This window comes from Capra hircus, chromosome 15 (genome assembly GCF_001704415.2).
Source record: "Capra hircus breed San Clemente chromosome 15, ASM170441v1, whole genome shotgun sequence".
Lineage (NCBI taxonomy): Eukaryota > Metazoa > Chordata > Mammalia > Artiodactyla > Bovidae > Capra > Capra hircus.
This window is the reverse complement of record NC_030822.1, coordinates 20,382,417-20,406,405: the sequence shown is the minus strand read 5'-3', so window position 1 is coordinate 20,406,405 and position 23,989 is coordinate 20,382,417. Positions and strand designations below refer to the sequence as shown.

Sequence of the window (23,989 nt, the reverse complement as noted above, 5' to 3'; positions counted from 1 at the left end):
TTGGCAAAATAGGTTTTAGAAGTCATCTAAAGCTTTTTATCTTAATAATACTCAAATATTAGGTTAATAAGAAGAAACGTGTGGTTTTGTATATCATTTTTCTCATATTACATATTTTTGAAGTGCCACTTATGAAATCTATTTCAAATCTGTTTTGCCATGATCAGATGTATAGTTATTTTATGTATCTATTCATTCAGAAAAATATTTTTAATAGTAAAGAAGAATATTTAATCTGTTCAGAGAAAGGATGGCTACCTCAGAAATGGAACTGGGAAATTAGGAGTGGGGAAGGGCACTTGTAGTTTTTTAAAACTTTCTTTTATATTTTATGGTATTTTAATTTATCATAAAGTGGGGAAAACCACTAGACCATTCAGTTGTGACCTAAATCAAATCCCTTATGGTTATACAGTGGAAGTGACATATAGATTCAAGGGATCAGATCTGATAGACACAGTCCCTGAAGAACTATGGATGGAGGTTCATGACATTGTACAGGAGGCAGTGATCAAAACCATCCTGAAGAAAAAGAAATGTAAAAAGGCAAAATGGTTGGCTACTGCTGCTGCTGCTGCTAAGTCGCTTCAGTCGTGTCCGACCCTGTGTGACCCCATAGACGGCAGCCCACTAGGCTCCCCCGTCCCTGGGATTCTCCAGGCAAGAACACTGGAGTGGGTTGCCATTTCCTTCTCCAATGCATGAAAGTGAAAAGCGAAAGTGAAGTCACTCAGTCATGTCCGACTCTTAGCGACCCCACAGACTGCAGCCTTCCAGGCTCCTCCGTCCATGGGATTTTCCAGGCAAGAGTACTGGAGTGGGCTGCCATTGCCTTCTCCATGGTTGTCTGAGGAGGCCTTAAAAATAGCTGAGTTTAAAAGAAGAGAAGTTAAAGGCAAACAAGAAAAGGAAAGATATACCCATTTGAATGCTGAGTTCCAAAGAATAGCAAGGAAAGATAAGAAAGCCTTCCTCAGTGATCAGTGCAAAGAAATAGAGCAAAACAATAGAATGTGTAGGACTAGAGATATTTCAAGAAAATTAGAGATACCAAGGGAACATTTCATGCAAAGATAGACATAATAAAGGACAGAAATGGTATGGACCTAACAGAAGCAGAAGATATTAAGAGGTGGCAAGAATACATAGAACTATACAAAAAAGATCTTCATGACCCAGATAACCACAATGGTGTGACCACTTACCTAGAGCCAGACATCCTGGAATGCGAAGTCTAATGGGCCTTAGGAAGCATCTCTACGAACAAAGCTAGTGGAGGTGATGGAATTCCAGTTGAGCTATTTCAAATCCTAAAAGTGATTCTGTGAAAATGTTGCACTCAATATGTCAGCAAATTTGGAAAACTCAGCAGTGGCCACAGGACTGGAAAAAGTTTTCATTCCAATCCCAAAGAAAGGCAATGCCAACAAATGCTCAAACTACCACACAATTGCACTCATCTCACACACTAGCAAAATAATGCTCAAAATTCTCCAAGCCAGGCTTCAACAGTATGTGAACTGTGAACTTCCAGACGTTCAAGCTGGATTTAGAAAAGGCAGAGGAACCAGAGATCAAATTTCCGACATCTGTTGGATCATCAAAAAAGCCACAGAGTTCCAGAAAAACATCTACTTCTGCGTTATTGACTATGCCAAAGCCTTTGACTGTGTGGGTCTCAACAAACTGTGGAAAATTCTTAAAAAGATGGGAATACCAGACCCCCTGTCCTGCCTCATGAGAAATCTGTATGCAGGTCAGGAAGCAACAATTACAATCAGACATGGAACAGGCTGGTTCCAAATAGGGAAAGGAGTACGTCAAGGCGGTATATTGTTACCCTGCTTATTTAATTTATATGCAGAGTACCTCATGTGAAATACTGGGCTGGATGAAGCACAAGCTGGAATCAAGATTGCTGGGAGAAATATCAATAACCTCAGATATGCAGATGACACCACCCTTATGGCAGAAACTGAAGAAAAACTAAAGATCCTCTTGATGAAAGTGAAAGAGGAGAGTGAAAAAGCTGGATTAAAACTCAACGTTCATAAAACTAAAATCATGGCATCTGGTCCCATCACTTCATGGCAAACAGATGGGGAAACAGTGTCAGACTTTATTTTTGGGGGCTCCAAAATCACTGCAGACGGTGACTGCGGCCATGAAATTAAAAGACACTTGCTCCTTGGAAGAAAAGCTATGACCAACCTAGACAGCATATTAAAAAGCAGAGACATTACTTTGCCAACAAAGGTCCATGTAGTCAAAGCTATGCTTTTTCCAGTGGTCATGTATGGATGTGAGAGTTGGACTATAAAGAAAGCTGAGCACCAAAGAATCGATACTCTTGAACTGTGGTGTTGAAGAAGATCTTGAGGGTCCCTTGGACTGCAAGGAGATCCAACTAGTCCATCCTAAAGGAAATCAGTCCTGAATATTCTTTGAAAGGACTGATGCTGAAGCTGAAACTCCAATACTTTGGCCACCTGATGTGAAGAAGTGATTCATTTGAAAAGACCCTGACGCTGGGAAAGATTGAAAGCAGGAGGAGAAGGGGACGCCAGAGGATGAGATGGTTGAACGGCATCACCAACTCAGTGGACATGAGTTTGAGCAGGCTTCTGGAATTGGTGATAGACAAGAAAGCCTGGCATGCTGCAGCCCATGGGGTACAAAGAATCGGACACTACTGAGCGACTGAACTGAACTGTTAAGATTTTTTTTGAAGTTCGTAAAAATTAGTTTTAAAGGACAAAGGCATACAGTTAACTTTGTGAACATTTACACTTTGTCAAAAAATTAAGTATTTAAAGCATACAAATGTACAAAAACTTCTGTGTACCTATCACCTGATTATGACAAATGTTAACACTTTAGGGAAGTGAAATTTTTAACAAGTAAATACCACAAACTTGTGCTGTTGACTCAGATTAAATGTGAGTTCTTCGGCCTTCCTGCCTGAATCAGCATTGTTACAGAAATGGCATATGCTACCATAGTGCCGTCTTCTGCCGCGGTGCCTTCTACACAACAGTTGTAACCATCGGTTGCTGGGCAATGAACAAAACAGCAAACCCAGCTCCCTTCACTTCTACATTTATTTATCTAGATTAATGATGTAGACCATCATAAACAAACAAGATACTTGTTATACAAACCGGATGGCTAATGCATTTCAGGAAATTTTAAGATTTTCCTTAGTGTTTAGTGTGTACTTTTGATGCTTTTAACCTTGAAAGAGATATAGATTGTTTGGAAACCAAAATTAAAGTTAGAATGAAAGAATATAATGTAATTTCCTTAGCCTCATGATAAATATATTCACCATGAATCTTAGGAAGGTACGTTGGGTTTTCTATTTGAATTATTTCCTAACAGAATAGAATAGTTCATTTATAGAAAAATAAATAGAATAATTCATTTCTACCAAATCACAGAATAATCTTATCAGTTAAAGGAGAAAATCTCAAATTATTCTTGGCTCTCATTTTCTACCAAAACTCAAGGATATTCAAATCCAAAGGAAATTTTTTTAACCCATAAAGCAGAGTGATATAATAACAGTTATATTGTGCCTATTCATGTATAAGGGCTAAGAACGTTATAAATGCAGTACTTCAAGTGTTTTATCAGATATGATATCTACTCTTGTAGTAGTTGTATACCATATTAACAGTCAGTATAAAATCTCCACCATGTCTACAGAGATTGTTTCTACAATTAGTATCTATGTACTAAGTTAGCAATAAAAAAATATATGGACACATTTACTCAGATTCTACCTCACAGAGGTGAGCAAAACTAAAATGAAATAATAGGGAATCAGTTTAGGAGTGAGATGTAAAATGCCACCCATGAAAAAATATCTAATAATAATAGGTGTAGATATTCAGGTATACTGGGAAATAGACTGCAAATCTCAAGGAGAATTGTTTCTGTTATACTCTCCTATCCCTTTTGTTGCCTTATCATGATAATTTATACAGTGGGAACGTTTTGAAGTAGTCTCTATGCATTACTGCCTCAGTTACATGATGAATTGACCCACTTATTAATGTAATTTAAAAGAATAATATTTGCTAAATGCTTCCACATATTAGGCATTATGCTAATTTCTTTATGGGTTTAACCCATTTGATTTTCACAGAAACCTTACCAAGAAGGCATTAATATTAACTTAGTTTACGGAAGGGAAGAACCAGTCAAATTGTGTGCTCAAAAGCTACTCAGAGTAACATGGAAACATAGACTCCCATATGTAATATAGATAGCCAGTGGGAATTTGCTCTGTGACTCAGGGAACTCAAACTGGAGCTCTGTAACAACCTAGAGGGGTGGGATGGGGAGGGAAGTGAGAGGAGGGTCAAGGTGGGGAGGACGTAGGTATACCTATGGCTGATTCATGTTGATGTTTGGCAGAGACCAACACAGTACTATAAAGCAATTATCCTTAGATTAAAAAATAAATTAATTTTAAAAAGCTACTCAGTGGAGTACCTCCCTCATTCATAACACAGGCTCTGAACCCCCTTATTCTGTCACCTCTCAGAGCCAGCACAGGGGCCATGTTCAGGTAGACAGTGTTCCATCCCTACTGCCGCAGCCTGGGCCCATCCCCACTGCGTCTCACGCGCTGCCCCGGATTCCTCACTGAATACTGCAGTCCCTCCCTATCAGCAGGGAATGCTTTCCAAGGCCTCCAAGAGCTGCCTGACACCAAGGATAGTACTGAACCCTATCCTATACAGGCTATGTTTTTTTGTTACATACATACCTAAGATAAAGTTTCTATGCTAGGCACAGTAGGAGAGGAACAACAATAACCAATAATAAAATAGAACAATTATAACAATATGCTGTAATAAAAGTAATGTGCATATGATCTCTCTCTCTCTCCAGATACCTGTTGTACAAATTTAATGCCTTTTCCATCTTAACCAAGAATGGATCTTGCATGGTAGCTACAGCTTTTGCAGTTTGACTTGGGACAGCAAAACTAGCACACGTTCCTTGTTGTTTTTTCAGCATTTCACGGACAGAGGATTCATTCTTACTGTAGATCTTAGCAACCTCAGCATACAACTTTTTTTCCTTATTAGGTTGAGAACGTTTACCTTTTCACTTATAGGGAGCACTTTATGGCCTCTCTTCAGAATTGCCAGCATTATTTCTCCTGGGCTTTGGAGCCGTTAAGTAAAATAAGGGCCACCTGAACACAGGCATGGTGATACCCTCGACGGCCAGTCTGAGAACCAAGAGGGTTGCTAAGTGACTCATGGGCCAGGTTCGCTGGTCAAAGGGATGATTCACATCCCTGGCTGGAGGAAACAGGAAGGCGCAATATTTTGTCATGCTGTGTGGAATTGCCTGTAGTTTAAAAGTTACAAATTACTTATTTCTGGGATTTTCCATTTAATATTTTCAAGTTGAACCCACTGAAAGTAAAACCACAGGTAAGGGGGGACGACTCTACTTCATCTGACCACATCTCATCTCCTCTTTTGATTGAGTCACTTCACCTGCTCCTGACGTTCTAGGACAGAGGGTCTCAAAGTGTGATCAGAGAAGCAGCAGGATCAGAGTCACCTAGGAACTTGTAGAAACACAAATTGTTGGCATTGGACCCAGCAATCTGCATTATAACAAGCCTTCCAGGCGATCCTCCTACTTGAGTTTTTAAACAAGTTAAAATACCTCTGTGTGTGTGTGTGTGTGTGTGTGTGTGTGTGTGTGTGTTAGTCGCTCAGTTGTGTCCAGCTCTTTGCAACCTTTTGGACTATAATGCGCCAAGCTTCTCTCTCCATGGAATTCTCCAGGCAAGAATACTGGAGTGGGTTGCCATGCCCTTCTCCAGGGGAACTTTCCTACCCAGGGATCAAACCAGGGTCTCCTGAATTACAGGCAGATTCTTTACCATCTGAGCCACCTGAAGTGAAGTGAAATGAAGTGAAGTGAAGTGAATTTGCTCAGTCGTGTCCGACTCCTTGCGACCCCATGGACTGTAGCCCACTAGGCTCCTCCATCCATGGGACTCTCCAGGCAAGAATACTGGAGTGGGTTGCCATTTCCTTCTCCAGGGGATCTTCCTGACCCAGGGATCGAACCAAGGTCCCCCACATTGCAGGCAGATGCTTTAACCTCTGAGCCACCAGGAAAGATGCCCTAAATACCAACAGATAGTGATATTCAAATGTGACATGTTCATCTACAGATATCTTAGGTTATGTTTATTGCTTGCTAAACTCCCTCTTTTGTGTGTGCAAAATAAGTATGTACTTCCCAGACCACAAACAAATCCATAATTTGCATGATTAGTATCAAAATTTCCCTTTATTTTGAATGTATAGCAGGTGCTTATCTGACTGTTTACTCACAGAGTCCCCACTTCCTTAATCACTACCACCATAGACCAAATTCTGAAAATGACAATGAAGAAAATTTTTCTTTCCAAATTCTTAGACATGCTTTGCTCTCAAGCTTTAAAACAGCAAGTACAGTTGCAAAGAGAAGATTTAAGAAACCAGATTTTATACCTAGAAGCTGTAAAAGTTGAAGGAATTATATAGACATTCTGAAATTTGTACTAGATTGTCTGATTTGCCTTTCTGGCCTTAAACTCATCGGATACTTTCCAGAGTTATCATTCATTTTCACTTATGAGACCTTAGTCAGTTACTGGGAAAAAGGTCTTTTTTCCTCTCTCAAGTTAATCCAGTAATGCTTCCATGTACCATTAAACTATTGGCACATTTTACTCCCAGAGGATAGATTTTGTTTGGCATCCTGAGGAATTTTGATATATTTAAGAAGGTGAGAAGTACACATTGGCATCATTTAAACAACATAAGTCTAAACCCAAATTGGCTTTTACATGCCAAAAATGCAAAATGTGCCAACTGTTTAATAGTACACAATAACTGTTCAACTACATAAGTTGATTTCAGCAAAACAGTTTGGTGTGTGTTTTATCCTGAATCATTTAGATACAGTTATGCCTTATGGTGCCTTAATAATAGAAGCAAGTTGTCCATGACTTTTGCATAAGCAGATTTAAATAATATTGAAATGCTAGTCATTCCAGACTTGAATAAAATGTAAGAATACTGCTTTAATTCAAAATGCCACTTCAGCAGCTTCTATACTACCAACAAATGTGAAACAGGAAAATAGAGTTTGAGGTTGATGATTGTTGACAGTGAACCTCTTAACTTCCTTTAACAGAATAAGGTTGGACTTTTAGTGAGCTGGAGTGACATATTACAGATTTTCTTTTATTTTCAGACTCTGAAGAATATATATTATTCGTTTTTAACTGTATCAGTGTTTAGTGAGTACACATGCATACATATGCGTGTGATGCTATGGAAACCATGGTTGGAAAGATAAACATAGAAAGATAGATACGATATAACCTCATTTAAGGAGCTTACAATCAAATGAGGAAGCCATGCAGCTAATACAAATACTAACTTTAAGACAAAGCAGACAGTTCTTGTGTTAACATAGATAAAAGCCAAAAGCTAGTATGGAGAGACTTTGGATATTGGCAGGGGCTGTGTTAGAAAGGATGACCCAGGAGCCTCATGTAAGTGACTTGTGTGAATAGCCTTTAAGCATTGATCCTCATGGTGGGGAAAGCAGAGGAACAGAAGTAAGTGTACAAGCCACAGAGTGTGGAAAACGGAAGGTAGGGGGGAAGAGGTTGAAGGTCTGGAAATAAGGTATGTTTCTCTCTGGAATCAAGGGAAAGTACTGGATGCAATTTTACATCACACATAGGATATATTTGAGATGATCATAAGATATTCATTTCATGGCCTGCTTAAAATTCATTCTGGGTAACCTGGGGTCACTCCAAGAGTCATCCTCCAGACAGCCAAAACTGAGGTCCGTTGAGGAGGTAGTGTGATTGCCTTTCCAGAGAGACTTGCCGTTGGTAATAAATCACCATGGATAGAGGAAAGAAGCGGTGATTTTAAATATGAACCCCGAAGAAAAAGTCACAAGAAGAGATGCTCTAAATCTGGCTGCTTCTCTCATAGGCAACTCTCTGTAGTGCGCTCCAGAGTGAGTGGCATAAGAGGTTTACTTCTTTAACAAGGATGAATGATTTTTGCAAGCAACCCAGGAGCCAGGTAATAGAAAATAACGTTGGGAGATAAGTTAACATGAAGTCATGACAGCCTTCTTTATATTTAATGCCACACAATTTTTCTTCAAGACAAAGCAAATTAAAGCATAAAAACTATGACTTAAAATTATATTTGGACTCTATCCAAAAAAAATTTTTTTATAATATGCAAAACAGAATATTTTACAATTATAGATTATTAATTTTCTTAGAGATAAGCAACTAAAGATAATTTTAGAACATCCTCCAATTGTTTTCTTTTTCTTTGTGTTCCATCACAGTAGTAGTTAATATTATTAGTAGTATCTCTTTCTCTTATACATCTAAATAAATTCCTCTTCAGCAAAGTAAACCCAGATCTCAGAGCATAGATTTCTAGTTGATACTTACTTTAATAAACACCAAACTTTGACCCAGGTACCATCCCTGGGTTGGGAAGATCCCCTGGAGAAGGGACTAGCTACCCACTCCAGTATTTTTGCCTGGAGAATCCCATGAACAGAGCCGCCTGGCAGGCTACAGTCCATGAGGTCACAAAGACTGGGACATGACTGAGCGACTAACACTTTCAAACTGTATTATTAGTGTCTTCCCCGACCTCGCTGTCAGACTATCTCTGTTACATACAGGGCAGAAAAGGCTAGGAGGTAAGAAACAGCCACATATAAATAAATGTAAATTCTACAGAGTAGTCTATGATTATAGGTCAGCAAGGAAAGTCAATTAGTTCTAGAATAAAGAAAGTACTAGGACTAGGCCAAACCTGAAACATGGTAGAGTTAAGGAAACGTTGAGAGAGGAAGGTCTTCCTGAAAAGGAAGAGCGTAAGTAAAGGCAGGGAAGTCTGAATGCCAGTGGCACGCCTGAATAGTCTAGAAACTTGCCTGACTAAAGAAGCCTTGTGTTGGGGAAAGTGGCCGAGACGGGAATGATTTGCAGAATGCCTTGCAAACCTAAGGGGATGTGGAGAGTCGTTGCAAGGTCTTGGCAATGCTGTATGCTAAAAGCAGCACTTAATAAACGTTAGTCTGGTAGAAGTATTGGTATGTTACAAGACATATTGGTAAAAGCAGAGAAAAGAGTCGGGGATGTAGTTATTGTAAGTGTGAGGTTATGAAAGTTTCAAAACTATATTAAAAGTGAGAAAGGAAAGAGACGCAGCAATTCAGTTCTAATAAATAATCAACAAGGCTTAGACACAGATTAGTTATACAGTGAAGAAAAATATGATAAAAAATGTAGCTGTTATCTATGGCCCCATATCATCACGTTGGTTTTTCTGAGAGCCATTTCTCCCTGCAACTTGGACCTAAATCTTTTATATATGTCCACACAGCTATTACTCCAAATTACGTCCTCTGTCAGTGATTTCTAATTCTAACAAATGATCTTTGAAACATCCATTACTTAACCTCTAATTATAGTCTATCATAAGAATTTGGAGGCTTTTACATGTATTTAAACAAGTTCCCTGGAGTAAGGGTAAAAAGAGGGACGAAATTATGAGTGAGGGGAAAAGGAAGGAGAAAAAGTACTCAAAAAAAAAAAAAACCAAACATAAATTATTTAGCCACGTAGCAGTTCCTGCGACTAGAAAATAAAACCAAATATGAGTGATTTTATCAGCCATCATTTAAGCTGCTTTATTCCCTCTTGGCATCTGTGAACCTTTTTGCATGCATGTGTGTGTGCCCAGTTTGGTCTAGCTCTTTGTGACCCCATGGGCTGTAGCCTGCCAGGCTCCTCTGTCCATGGAATTTTCCAGGCAAGAATATTGGAGCGGGTTGCCATTTCTTACTCCCAGAGATCTTCCCAACCCAGGGTTGGAAGGCATCTCTTGTGTCTCCTGCATTGGCAGGCAGATCCTTTAACACTGCCACCTAGGACACCCCTGTGAACCCTTACGGCTGTTATAATATTGATGGAGAAACATCCTAGAAGCATATTGGTTGGTTGATATTTGTTCTTCTCCCAATTTTGTTGCTGGCCCGACAGCACTTGCAGGAAGGAGGATTGGATTTGCGATGAAGCTCACCCCGAGGTGAATAACAGAGGCTCCCAGGGGTTACCGTAAGGCCTTTTCTGGACTCTGGAGAAATCTGGAGCTTTTCAGCATACTGAAACCTTTGGGAAAGCAACTGCCTTCTTCTCAGGACATGGCTAGCTCATTCTCACTCAAAAGCACTCTCTCTTCCCTGTCACAGTGGTCTTCCCTTCAGGCTGCCTGGGATGCAGTCATTGGTTTTTCAAAGTCCTTGATTGTCTTGCCTGAAGGTACCACCTGACCTAGATAGATGTGAGCTGTGCCCTCGTCCTGTTGTGCAGTTCACTTCCGCGGAGGTTTTCTTACATCAGAAGTATTGGGGGTTTTTTGTTTTCTGTTTTGTTTTTAAATTTTCTGCTTTCTTCCTAATAAGTCTGAGTCCTCAAAGAATAAGAAATGTATGGGTTCTGATTTCTGCTTTCTGCCAGAGTATCTTTCTGATAGCACGTTTCTCACAGGGCTCATTTAAATGTCTTCTGTGGTGAAAGCCAGGCTTTTGTCTCTAGTCCCTGTGGTTTCCCTGGTTGTTCAGTTCCATGTCCACGTTTAGTTCCCTGCATTCATGATCTACTTCTCCTTTCTCTAGCCTTTAGGCAGACGTGCATGTCCCTGAAATATGCAGAAACAACATAGCTTTTTCTGAAGACTTCCACAGAAGAGAATTCCTCATCCGCTAATATTTAATATGTCATTGTCAGAATCTCTGCATTTAAACTATATAAAATTTTAAAGGCTGAAAGAATCAGGATGTCACCATGTTCTAACCTTTTACTTTATGTGTGGGAAGATTAAGTAGTATTCACTGGGCTCAGCTGATAAAGAATCCACCTGCAATGTGAGAGACCTGGGTTCGATCCCTGGGTTGGGATGATCCCCTGGAGAAGGGCAGGGCAACCCACGCCAGTATTCTTGCCTAGAGAATCCCCATGGACAGAGGCGCCTGGTTGGCTACGGTCTATGGGGTCGCAAAGAGTCAGACACAACTGAGTGACTAGCCACAGCACAGCACATTTCACTTCCTAAACCCTCCTCAACTCAAGGTAATATGTGTATTTCAATGATGACTTTCTATCAAAGATAACAGACAAAGGAAAAGCTCATATTATAAAACAAGTATCAAAACTAAACAAGAATAGAACAAACTGTAGAAAACTATAGACCAGTTCCACTTATACTCATAGGTACAAAAATCCTATATAAAACACTATTGGATGGAATTTGGCCGTTCATCCTCTCTCACACACACATTACTAGCTATGGTTTCTCTTGTAAAAACAGGAGTGATTCAATATCACAATGTAGAAAAGTGCATAGTATAAAATTCAGTACTCTTTCTTGGGAATATTTTTTCTAAAATTTTTCTAGGAAACTGAGCATGGAAGAAAAGTTCTTATCCTGATAAGAGGATAAGACCCTCAGGAACAAAGAGGAAACATTTTCCTTAATGGCAAAAATTTAGAAACATCTGTACTAAAGTCAGGTATAAGTAAGCATGTCCATTTTCTCCAATCCTATTTAGCATTGTTACTAGAAACACTATTTTAATAACACACTCCCCAAAAAAAGAAAAGAATTAGGACTGTAAAAGACAAGGCCAGGCTATCCTTACTTACCATCAGATAATGTGATTGTTTACAACCAAGGGCATCCAAAACTAACAGAGAATCCACAGGGTTGCCAGATATAAGATCTCAGACCTACAACTGACTCACCATTTATGTAACTTTGGTCATTACTTAGCCTGTCTATATTGCAGTTAACTCATATGTAAAAAGGTTGTTGAAAGGATTTAATGACTTAAGCCATGTAAAGTGCCTGGTGCCTTATATACATTATATCTGTATTAGCTATTATCACCATTAAATTAATGGCCTGTATTCAGTACATTTCTTATACACCAGGTATACCTAATCAAAAGTAGAATAATAATAATAGCTAATTAGTATTCATCAGCTCATGTTAGTCTGCTCACCAAAACCCCCAACCCTGTCACTCAACATAAAAGTCCTTAGAGCAGCCTATAACACCTGCGTGGTCTTGCTGTCCACCCTGGGTCTGTCCTCGTCCCCCACTCTCCTGGATCCTTTCACCTCAGATGTGCTGGCCTCCTTACTGTTCCTGGAGCACACCAAGCCATCCACCTCCTCGGGGCCTTAGCATCGCTGTTCCCTCTATCAGGGACACTGTTTTTCCAGATATCCAAATGGCTTGCTTCTTTTAGGTCTCAGATATCAACTTTCAGCAGCTGCTTCTGTATGTTTAGTGCCAGACCTGAAGAGTACTTCGCACGAGCTGTTTACGTGAGGGGAGAAAACCTTGGTCTGTTTTGTTCACTGCTCTATCCGTAGTGCTAGAAACTGTGCCTAACCCATCATTGTTGTTCACTCACGCAGTCATGTGCAACTCTTTGTGACCCCGTAGCCTGCATCACACCAGGGTTCCCTATCGTTCACCATCTCCCAGAACTTGCTCAAACTAACGTCCACCATCTCCCAGAACTTGCTCAAACTAACGTCCACTGAGTCAGTGATGCCACCCAATCATCTCATCCTCTGTCATCCCCTTCTACTCCTGCCCTCAATCTTTCCGAACATCAGGGTCTTTTCTAATAAGGTGGCTCTTCACATCAGGTGGTCAAAGTATTGGAGCTTCAACTTCAGCATCAGTCCTTCCAAAGAATATTCAGGCTTGATTTCCTTCAGGATTGACTTGTTTGATCTCCTTGCAGTCCAAGGGACTCTCAAAAGTCTTCTCCAACACCATAGTTCAAAAACATCAGTTCTTCGGTGCTCAGCCTTCTTTATGGTCCAACATCCATACATGACTACTGGAAAAACCATACCTTTGACTAGACAGACCTTTGTCAGCAAAGTAACATCTCTGCTTTTTAACACACTGTCTAGGTTTGTCATAGCTTTTTCTTCCAAGGAGCAAGCGTCTTAATTTCATGACTGTAGTCACCACCTGCAGTGATTTTGGAGACCAAGAAAATAAAGTCTGTCACTGTTTCCATTGTTTCCCCCATCTGTTTGCCATGAAGTGATGGGACCAGATGCCATGATCTTAGTTTTTTGAATGTTGAGTTTTAAGCCACTCTCCTACTCTCCTCTTTCACCTTCGCCAAGAGGCTCATTAGTTCCTCTTCACTTTCTGTGATAAGGGTGGCGGTATCATCTACATATCTGAGGTTATTGGTATTTTTCCTGGCAATCTTGATTCCCCCTTGTGCTTCATCCAGCCTGGCATTTCTCATGATGTACTCTGCATATAAGTTAAATAAGTAGGGTAATAATATACAGCCTTGACATACTCCTTTCCCAATTTTGAACCAGTCCATTGTTCCATATCGGGTTCTGACTGTTGCTTCTTGACCTGCATACAGGTTTCTCAGGAGGCAGGTAAGGTGATCTGGTATTCCCATCTCTTTAACTCATCATAGAACACATCATGAAGTTCTGATACGTCATAGAACTCAGTAAGTACGTTAGTCGCTCAGTCATATCCAGCTCTTTGTGACCCCATGGATTCTAGCCCGCCAGGCTCTTCTCTCCATGGAATTCTCCAAGCAAGAATATTGGGAGTGGGTTGCCATGCCCTTCTCCAGGGGATCTTCCCAACCCAGGGATCGAACTCATGTCTCTTCCATCGCAGACAGATTCTTTACCATCTGAGCCACCAGGGAAGCCCAGTAAGCATTTACTCAGTCTGCTGCTGCTGCTGCTGCTAAGTCACTTCAGTCGTGTCTGACTCTGTGCGACCCCATAGATGGCAGCCCACCAGGCTCCCCTGTCCCTGGGATTCTCCAGGCAAGAATACTGGAGTGGGTTGCCATTGCTGAGGAAGAAATCAAGGCACAGAGAGGCTGTATCCTGGGGTCACACAGACTGGTTAATTGCAGTGTGGGCATGCTCTTAAGGTACCTGAGATTAACACTAGCAAAAGATGGACCACTTTTCTTCTGGAAAAAAAGTTTCAAAACTATTTTTAAAAAACCTTTTAGGTGGAATATTCATAGGTATCATAAAAATGATTTTTAAAATTATTTTTTTAAAAACTCAGTATCATAAAAATGGAAAATTCAGCACAACTATAGCCAAATTCCTGACACAGTTCTTAGAATTTGAAAAGCTGACCTTTATTTTAAATGGAAAAGCAAAGAATAAGACAATTTTAAAGAAGAACATGGAGCATGACTTATCCTACCAAATATTAAATCTTCTCCTAAGGCTTAAAGAGTTATGCCAATCTAAAAGCCCAGGGATGGACAAAAAAGCCAATAAGGGACAAGAAAGAACTTAGAAAAACAGACCCCCTCAAATATAGAAAATCATAAAATGTCAGATGTGGCATTACACAATATCAGTAGGGTAAGGCGTGCTGCGATTCATGGGGTCGCAAAGAGTCAGACACGACTGAGCGACTGAACTGAACTGAACTGAACTGAAGGAAGGACTGGTGTGGAGTAATTGGTTATTTGTATGAAAAATATTTATTATATATACAAAAAATAATTCCCTGTTAAAGGATTAAATGTGAAAAGACAAACTTTAAAACATCTGGGAGAAAAAATAGGGCAATGATATTGAACTATGTTACATTTTGATCTGATTGATAAAAAAAAAAAGGACATCATAAACTCAGTAAAAACTAAAGAATTTGCAACACACACAGCCAATAAAGGATTAACACCCAGAATGAGTATGTCATAAAAGAAGTAATCAATTAAAAATCGAGCATATATAATTCGCAGGAGAGGTAATGAGAAAAAATGTTCAAAGTCACTAGTAGCCCAGGAAAATGAAAACTAAAATAATGTTAAAGTCTGGCAGTCATGTAAATTGGTGAGAATTTAGAGAATCAAGAACTTCCATACAGTGCTAATGTGACTATAAAATGCTACACTATGTTTGAGAACAAGTTGGCAATACCTTGCTAATATCAATACTGTTACATCTTTTGACCCAAATTGCATTTCTGGATACATGCTCTAGAAAAACTTCAACATAGGCACAAGAAGAAGAACAGAATGTTCAAGGCAGCAGTTTTTGTAAGACAGAAAAACTGAAACAACATAAATGTCTTAGATAAATTAATTTTATATATTCACACAATGAAACAGCATTGTAAAGCAGTTCAGAATAAATGTGCTAATGTATTGTTTTAAAAAGAAAGAGAAATATAAAACAAATGAGCTAGAGCTATGTGTATCAACCAGGTAAATCTCCAAATCATAAATTTGTATGAATTAAAACAAGGTACAAAATGATATATGTGTTATGATACTATTTATATAAAATTTTAAACATGAAATATGATATTTTTATATTTATCTGTAGTTAAAGCCACCCATAAGAATAATAAATGTCAGATTTACTTCAGTGCTTACCTCTGGGGCGGTATGGCTTAGGGTGGAGTACATAAGGGTCTTCACCACTGTCTTATTGAGAAGCAAAGTGACCAGATGTTAGAATGTGATGAAGTTTAGTGACAAGTATATATGTATTTCCTTTAGTGATGTATTCTGAGTTTTCTGTATGCTTGAGGTATTTCTATATGAATACACACATGCTCCAAATCTAGCCACTTCTCACGCCTCTGCAGCTGAAGTCCTGGCCCTAACCTCCATACATCTTGCCACTGTTAATCATTTACCAGAGCTGCTGCAGTTGCCTCCTAAACTGCGTGTCCACTTTTCATTTGCCATATATCACTCAAAATAATCATTTATCACCAAGTATTCAAATTGTGGTGCTGGAGAAGGCTCTTGAGAATCCCTTGGACAGCAAGGAGATCAAACCAGTCAGTCCTAAAGGAAATCAATCCTGAATATTTAGTGGAAGGACTGATGGTGAAGCTGAAGCTCCTGTACTTTGGCCACCTGATGCGAAGAGCTGACTCACTGGAAAAAACCCTGATGCTGGAAAAGATTGAAGACAGGAGAAGAAGGGGACGACAAAGGATGAGATGGTTGAATGGCATCACCAACTCAGTGGATATGAGTTTGAGCAAATTCCATGAGATAGTGAAGGAGAGGGAAGCCTGGCGTATTGCAGTTCATGGGGTCGCGAAGAGTCAGATACAACTTAGCAACTGAACAATTGCTAAATCAGATTATGCATCTCTCCTGCTCAAAACACTCCAGTGGCTTCCCAAAGAAGTTAATATTTATCCTCTTAACCATGGCTCAGGCTTCCCAGGTGGCACTAATGGTAAAGAACCCACCTGCCAATGCAGGAGACTCAGGAGACGCTGGTTCAATCCCTGGGTTGGGAAGATCCTCTGGAGGAGGACATGGCAATCGATTCCAGTATTCTTGCCTGGAGAATCTCATGGACAGAGGAGCCTTGAGGGCCACAGTCCATAGGGTCACAAAGAGTCAGACACAACTGAAGCAGCTTAGCACGGACACAGGCTCACAAAGTTCTTTTTCCTCTCTTTACTCATTCCCCCAGCCCACCAACCTGCAACATAAGTGAAACTGGTACCCACGATAATATCTGGCACTTAGTGGGGGGGTTAATAAACATCTGCTGAATTGGTATGTCCATCCATCATCCATCTATCCTGTGCTTTCCTCAGTACCTTCCTTTTCCTTACACTCCACATCCAACTTCTCACCAAATCTTCATTTCTTTCAGCATCTCTTTCCTCATGCAGAGAGACATGAAAAATTATGTCAGCAGCACATCTTTTGGGTAGATTGGATGTGAATTTCCCTATAGTCCCAAGATAAGATTTTACTTTTAAGGAGCAAATATTGAAGGGTATGGAAGGTTTATTAAAACGAACCACAGAAGTGATTCCAGATAGTAGTAACAGTCTCCAGCTTTGCCTGCTTAGGGGATGGGATCTCATCATCATTTGCCTGAACTGCTTCACTAGCCCCCTGACTGGTCTGCCAGCTTCCAGTTTTGCCCTTTCCTCTGTACCCCTCCAAACATCTGCCCCGCAACAGTGATATCTATCAGTAAAGCCAGAGTAATATTTTCAGGAGATAAATCTGATTGCATCACTTCCCACAATTAAAACCCTTCTTGACTTGCCATTGACTTCATGAAAGCCTTATGCGTGCTGGCTCCTCCCGACTGCTCCATCTTTATCTTTGGCTATTTCCGTACACAAATCATAAACTTCAGCTGCACCAAACAACCCAGTCTCCTTGTCACATCCAGTCTCTGACTTTGCATTTGTTGGTATTGTTCTTCTCCAGCTCTGCCTAACTCTGACTCGCCCTTAAAATTCAGCCAGAGCAGTACATGTTCTTCAGTCTTTCCTCATTTGCTAAAGTTTCTCTTGATTATCATCAGCCTCTTGAGGGCAAGGACTCCTTGAACTTCCAGATAGCTTGTTGGCTGGTACATAGTAGTCCCTCAATAAATGTTTGTTGAGAAAGGAAAGGAGAGAAGAAAAAAAAAAGGGAAAGCAGGAAGGGTGTTTTTTAAGTTTTATATGTATTGTATATATTGTATATAATAAACTCTTCCCTCACCCTTTCTTTTTCTGTATTTCTATGACCTCAGTTCTTACGTATGTAAACAGTTTGTTTATTTGACCTGATTCTCTGCCTATCCTTTGACATAGATGAAACATTAATATCAATTAATGAGAAATATTAAAAAGCTATTTCAACTTTGACATAAGCTATTACTGATAAAGAGTATACCAAACCAGATTGAGACAAGAATGCTTCTCTCATTTCAACCTTCAGAGACTCTGATAATCTAGTGAAGTCTAGAAATAGCACCAAAAAGTGAGTTTTAAAATAGTATGTGCCATCTTAAGGGATACAAAGAAATTAAGAGCACACCTTCTACTTACTTGGGCTTCCCTGATAGCTCAGTTGGTAAAGAATCTGCCTGCAGTGCAGGAGGCCCTGGTTCAATTCCTGGATCAGGAATATCCCCTGGAGGAGGGAATGGCTACCCACTCCAGTGTTCTGGCCTGGAGACTTCCATGGACCATATAGTCCATGGAGTTGCTTACTTGATATGTTTCCTCTTTATAATGTACTGAGAAGTTTAATCGGTATCTATTTGCTATTCCCAGAGTGGAGAAAGCCTTGGAAGGGGTTAAATAAATTAGCCCTTGAGTTTGGGGTCTGCTTTAGGATGCAGTGGGGAGAAATTTCTAAAGGAAAAAAGTGGAAGTCTAAGGCTAGTGAAAGAGGGAAGGTCCTGGTTGCATTTTTACCTCAGTGAATTATTTCTGAATAAGATTGTAGAGTTTTTTCACATCTATCACACCAAACACAGTATTTTTAGTAACAGTAATACAAAGCAGCAGCTTGTCACTTGGAAGCTGACTAATAAGCATACTGTTCCTCTTACCCACAACATGCCACACATCTTTATTTCCACTCACCCTTACAGACGCTCATAAGCTTTCCGTGTTTCTTTTCGGAGATGGCAAGGAGTACTGGTTAATAGGCTCTTAGGGTTATTCAGTATCCCTCTTCAGTGCTCCTTTTCTGAAGTTGGAAACACTCACGCATGTGCACACATGCTCACTAACCTTTGTCAGAGGTGAAGCACTTCCAAATGCCACTTGAATGTGATTAAAAGAATCCTGGGCTTTGATAGGACTCATTACCAAGATGCCAGGCCTGTTTGCTCAAACTTTGGTCTAAGAAAAGGAAATGCCTTGGTTTAAAAAAAATAAATGGCTTGTGGAAATGGAGATTAACAGTTTATTGTATTTCTAATAAAAATATGTGCCAGATATGTCATTTTAAAACAGAAATGTAACACAGTTTCTTATTAATATTACAGATGATATACAAGAAAAGCATCTCTCTCTTTTTTTTTTTTTTTTTTTTTGGCTTTAGATAAGAAATCAAACTATTTGACTTACTGCTCTGAGTTTCCTGTCTAGAGTTATTTGTTTTGCCTAGCTAGTCACTATCATTTTCCACCAAAGTTCAGGAAACTATTAAAGCAATTTTATGTTTAATGTCATTGGTAAATTTCATGTAAATTCCAAGTCACGCCGTGGTTAATATTGTTAATTTACTATATGGTTTTGAAAGTCTTCCAAACAGCTTCAAGTTATTCAACTTAGTTTTCGCCTTCTAATCTCAGAGAGTATTCACAGCTCCATCCTAGGGTTAGGTCTAGAAAAAGTTAAAGGGTTAATCAATCAGTCATATCCAACTCTTTGCAACCCCATGAACTGTAGCCCGCCAGGCTCCTCTCTCCGTGAAATTCTCCAGACAAGAATACAAGAGTGGGTGACACCCCAGGGTTGAGTCTACCCCTAAGTAAATTCCTCAAGGATTTATTAAAACATCCAGCCTCTATTTGAATTTGTGGATCTCACTCACGTTCATTTATCATTCCAGCAATAAGATCTGTTTGAGTTGTGTAGTAATATAGTTAAGAGGTTAATGGTTGTTGAAATAGATAGACTTGTAGGAACTTCAGTTTATAAATCTAAGGGTTCATGGGTGGTAATTGTACTGTGTGTTTCAACCAGACTAGACCATTTTGACCTTAAAAGCTGTCAATCTAAAAACTACTCCACTTTTACATTTTTTTATCCAGCACTTTAAAAAACAATGTTACTGGAGTATGGTTACTCTACAGTGTTACGTTATTTTCTGCTGTACAGCAAAGTGAATCAGCTGTATGTATACATATACCTTCTCTTTTTTGGATTTCTTTACCATTTAGGTCACTACAGAGCACTGAGAAGAGTTCCCTGTGCTATACAATAGGTTCTCATTAGTTATCTCTTTATACATAGTAGTGTATATACGTCAATCCCGACCTCCCAATTCATCCCACTTTTCCTTTTCCCCTTTGGTATCCATGTGTTTGTTCTCTGTGTCTGTGTCTCTATTTCTGCGTTGCAGATAGGTTCACCTATATCAAGCAGCTTGGCTTCCCTGATAGCTCAGTTGGTAAAGAATCCACCTGCAATGCGGAAGACCTCGGTTCAATTCCTGGGTCGGGAAGATCCCTTGGAGAAGGCAAAGGTTACCCACTCCAGTATTCTGGCCTGGAGAATTCCATGGACAGTCCATGGGGTCGCAAAGAGTTGGACATGACTGAATAACTTTCACTTCACACACCGATCAGAATGGGAGAAAATATTGGCATGCAAAGCACCTGACAAAGAACTAATCTCTAAAATATACAAACAGCTCAAGCAACTCAATATCAAAAAAACAGTCCCAATCAAGAAATGGGTGGAAGACCTAAATAGACATTTCTTCAAAGAAGACATACAGATAGCCAACAAACACATGAAGAGATGCACATCATCATTAATTATTAATTATTAGAGAAATGCAAATTAAAACTACAATGAGGTATCACCTCCCACTGATGAGAATGACCATCATCCGAAAATCTGCAAATGATTGATGCTGGAGAGGATATGGAGAAAAGGGAACCCTCCTACCCTGTTGATGGGAATGTAGATTGATACAGGCACTATGGCGAACAGTATGGAGGTTCCTTTAAAAACTAAAACTGGAGCTGCCGTATGACCCAGCAGTCCCACTCCTGGGTATACACCCAGGGAAAACCATAATGCCAAAAGATACACGCACCCCAGTGTTTACTGCAGCACTGCTTACAATATCCAGCACATGTTTTGTCAAGCAGTCATGTGTCACAAGGTATTGTGCAAGACCTCACCTCATACGAAAACATTTTAGATGAACTGATTAAGCTTTGATTTTTCATTCTGTTGCTAATGATATGTTGACAACAAGGGTGGAACATTTTAATAAAAAAATAACATTTAAAGATCTTAAATAACAAGCCCATGTCATATTATGTAACGTATCCCATCTTCTTATTGTGAGATAACAGCTTGTGACTTTCTTTTATCCATCATTCTGTTCGGTGAAAATTAGCAAAATTGCTTTATACTGTTTTATTTAAATGACTATACATGTTAAGAAATTAATCTTATATTCTGGTGCCTATGAAACCAAATAGCAAAGAGAAGTTTTACCTAGCGTGCCCACATAATGCATTAATCCTTCTCCCAAGTAATCAAGTCAAGAAGTTGTTCCCCATTCATGTTTCCCCATAGTAAAAAAAGCAAAATTAGAGAATTATTTTTAGTCTTTCCCTTTGTTCTGTCATGAATGTTCCATGTGTAATTCTGCAGGAATCCTCTGCTTAAAAATAATTGATCCTCGCCAGTCCAGGTTCAATGCATGAGACAAGGTTCTCAGGGCTGGTGCACTGGGATGACCCAGAGGGATGGGATGGGGAGGGAGGTGGGAGGGGGTTCAGGATAGGGAACACATGTATACCTGTGGTGGATTCATGTCAATGCATGGCAAAACCACTACAGTATTGTAAAGTAATTAGCCTCCAATTAAAATAAATAAATTTAAAATAAAAATATAAAAATAATTGATCCTGGGACTTCCCTGGCAGTCCAGTGGTTAAGTCTCTGCCCTTCCAATGCACGGGGCGTGGGTTTGATCCCTGGTCAGGGAACTAAGATCCCACATACCATGGGGTGCTATCAAAATTAAATATATAAAAATAATTTATCTTATCCTGAATGACTGGCACAGTTATATTAACATTAGTATTATCTTATACTAATATTGAGGATAAGAAAAATATATTATTTATGGATGTTCAAAGTTTCTTCTCATTTTAAAAGTTTATCATAAAAGGTGCCTGAATTAAGAATTTGCTGTCCTCCTCTTAAGCAACAGAAAATCTATAATTCTAGTACTGTGTAAAATATGTCTTCTCATAAATCTCTGCTAAGTACAAAGCAGCCTATTGCTTTGTTTTTATTAATGTTTATTTTCATGCACCAGTGACATTGTTTTCCCTGTAATATGTCATACCTTTTTAAAGTGTTTTCTAATTACCAACTTGGATAGTTTGTATTCACCAGCCTTAGTGCCTGTATTAAGTCATTAGAAATATTGATGAGCCTGGCTGCCATAATTAAATGATATATGCCCTTATGTCCACTTTCCTTGGGATGGACTCTGTTATCACCTAAATGCCCAACAAATCATACCCCAGCTTCTCTAACACTAGGGAAACAGAAATGTGCCCTGGCCACGGGCACACTAGAAAAACTCAAGTTTTGACTAGGTAGTATCTTTGGTCTACTGTTTCCAAGTCGCACAACTTTAAAAACATGCACTTTAAAAAACTTTAAAAACCATGTTCAATGTAACTTGGCCATTCCAGGCCCAGAGGAGCCTATTGTTTTGCCCTGTGAGTTTTGTGATCTTTTCAGGATGCCTCTGTTCCTTGAAAGAAAATTACTGTAACTCCAGCCTGATAGCGTAGATCATGTCTTGCCACTCTTATTTTCTGTCTCATGCTTTGGCAGTTCCTTTCCCTGAAGTACCAGCACATGTCATTTTAAGTATGCTAGATATTTTTAAAATATTGATTCCCGAAAACATTAGGAAAGGATATTTGCTTTTGAAAGGTCTTTTCACTTTATGCAAAATTCATAATACAGTCTATTTAAGTCCAATAGTATATCTCACTTCATAACAACTTATTTTAGATATCACTTTTCAGGAATAAAACTCCCTGTAAACCCCTGTCATTTGGAGACTTCCTTAGATATTCCAGATAATTCTAAAGTAAAATTAACTATAAATTGCTATGACATTTCTTTAAACCTGTTTATATTATGATCATAATAGGAGGATCCAACCAACTTTTTACCAGAACGTTATATTTTTGAATATGATACGATGTTTTTTTCAGTCCAGGACTGACATGGTTTAGTAATTCACCACTACTGTCAAACAAGTTAGCTTAGGATATTCTCACTAATTGTACATCCCCAAGAGTGGGGAACTATGTGACTTTATTTTTTTAAGCATTTTATGAACCTTTAACCCTCTTAGGAATTAAGCTACATACTCTGTAATTCAGTTAGGTCTCAAGTTTTTTTCAAAATTTTATCCACTGTAAGTCCATTAAAATGCTCCTTAGAATCATAAAATAGTTGCTCATTCATTTGTTTGTTTTTGATAAAATATCTAAAATTTGACTTTATTACTTTAAAATTAGAAGAATGGAAATGGTAGGAGTAATGATTTATTGACTTTCTCACTAGAATAAAATTTCAACTTGGAACATATACACCAGCAACTATATAAAATCTCTGAAGTTAGAAATAAATATTTTTGGAATCAAGCAGAAATTTAGATTTAAAAAATACACATTTTAGTAACATGGGCAATAAAGGATAAGTATAGAGGGGAGAAATGCTAATGGGAAGATACATCAAAGAAAACTGAAATAAGAGCAGGAGTCGTTTAGAAAGATACTAGGGGAAATGATTTATTAAGCTAAACAAATAAGAAGAAGTATCTTAGTAAATAAGGACAGTTGGCATGTATGTAGGTGTGGTCTTGGGACTTTGCCACCCAGACCAGGGATTTGGACTGTGGGGAAGTATGATGACCATCTGCTCCAAGTGACTCCTACTGGCTGATACACAGAGCTCAGTTGGCATCAGTCTCAAAGGAGACTGCCAGCCTTCCCATCGGGAAATAACCAAACAATGGCATTGCTGTCAAGCACAGAAATGAAGTTTCAGATTTAAGTAACTGGCAACTCAAAACAGGTCAGGGAACCTTAGAGTGTTATCCAGACAAATATAAGTTAGCTTGGTTGTGGCACAGGCTGTGTTCACAGTTAATGGAGGATGCTTAAAAAAGCCAGGCAGGAGTGACCTACAGTGACTGTGGTAAGCGAAGACTGAAACTATTACAGCTCACTAGATACTTAGCACAACCTCTAACACCTCAATCAGACACAAAGACAACAAGATTCCAAAGGGGAAGGAACCACACC

The 23,989-nt window shown here is 39.2% G+C and overlaps 1 protein-coding gene across 1 annotated transcript in view; it reads left to right on the top strand.

The window, feature by feature from the left end:
- ELP4 (elongator acetyltransferase complex subunit 4) overlaps nucleotides 1-23,989 on the top strand; it is a 233,563-nt gene that overhangs the window by 189,832 nt on the left and 19,742 nt on the right. The window lies entirely within an intron of this gene.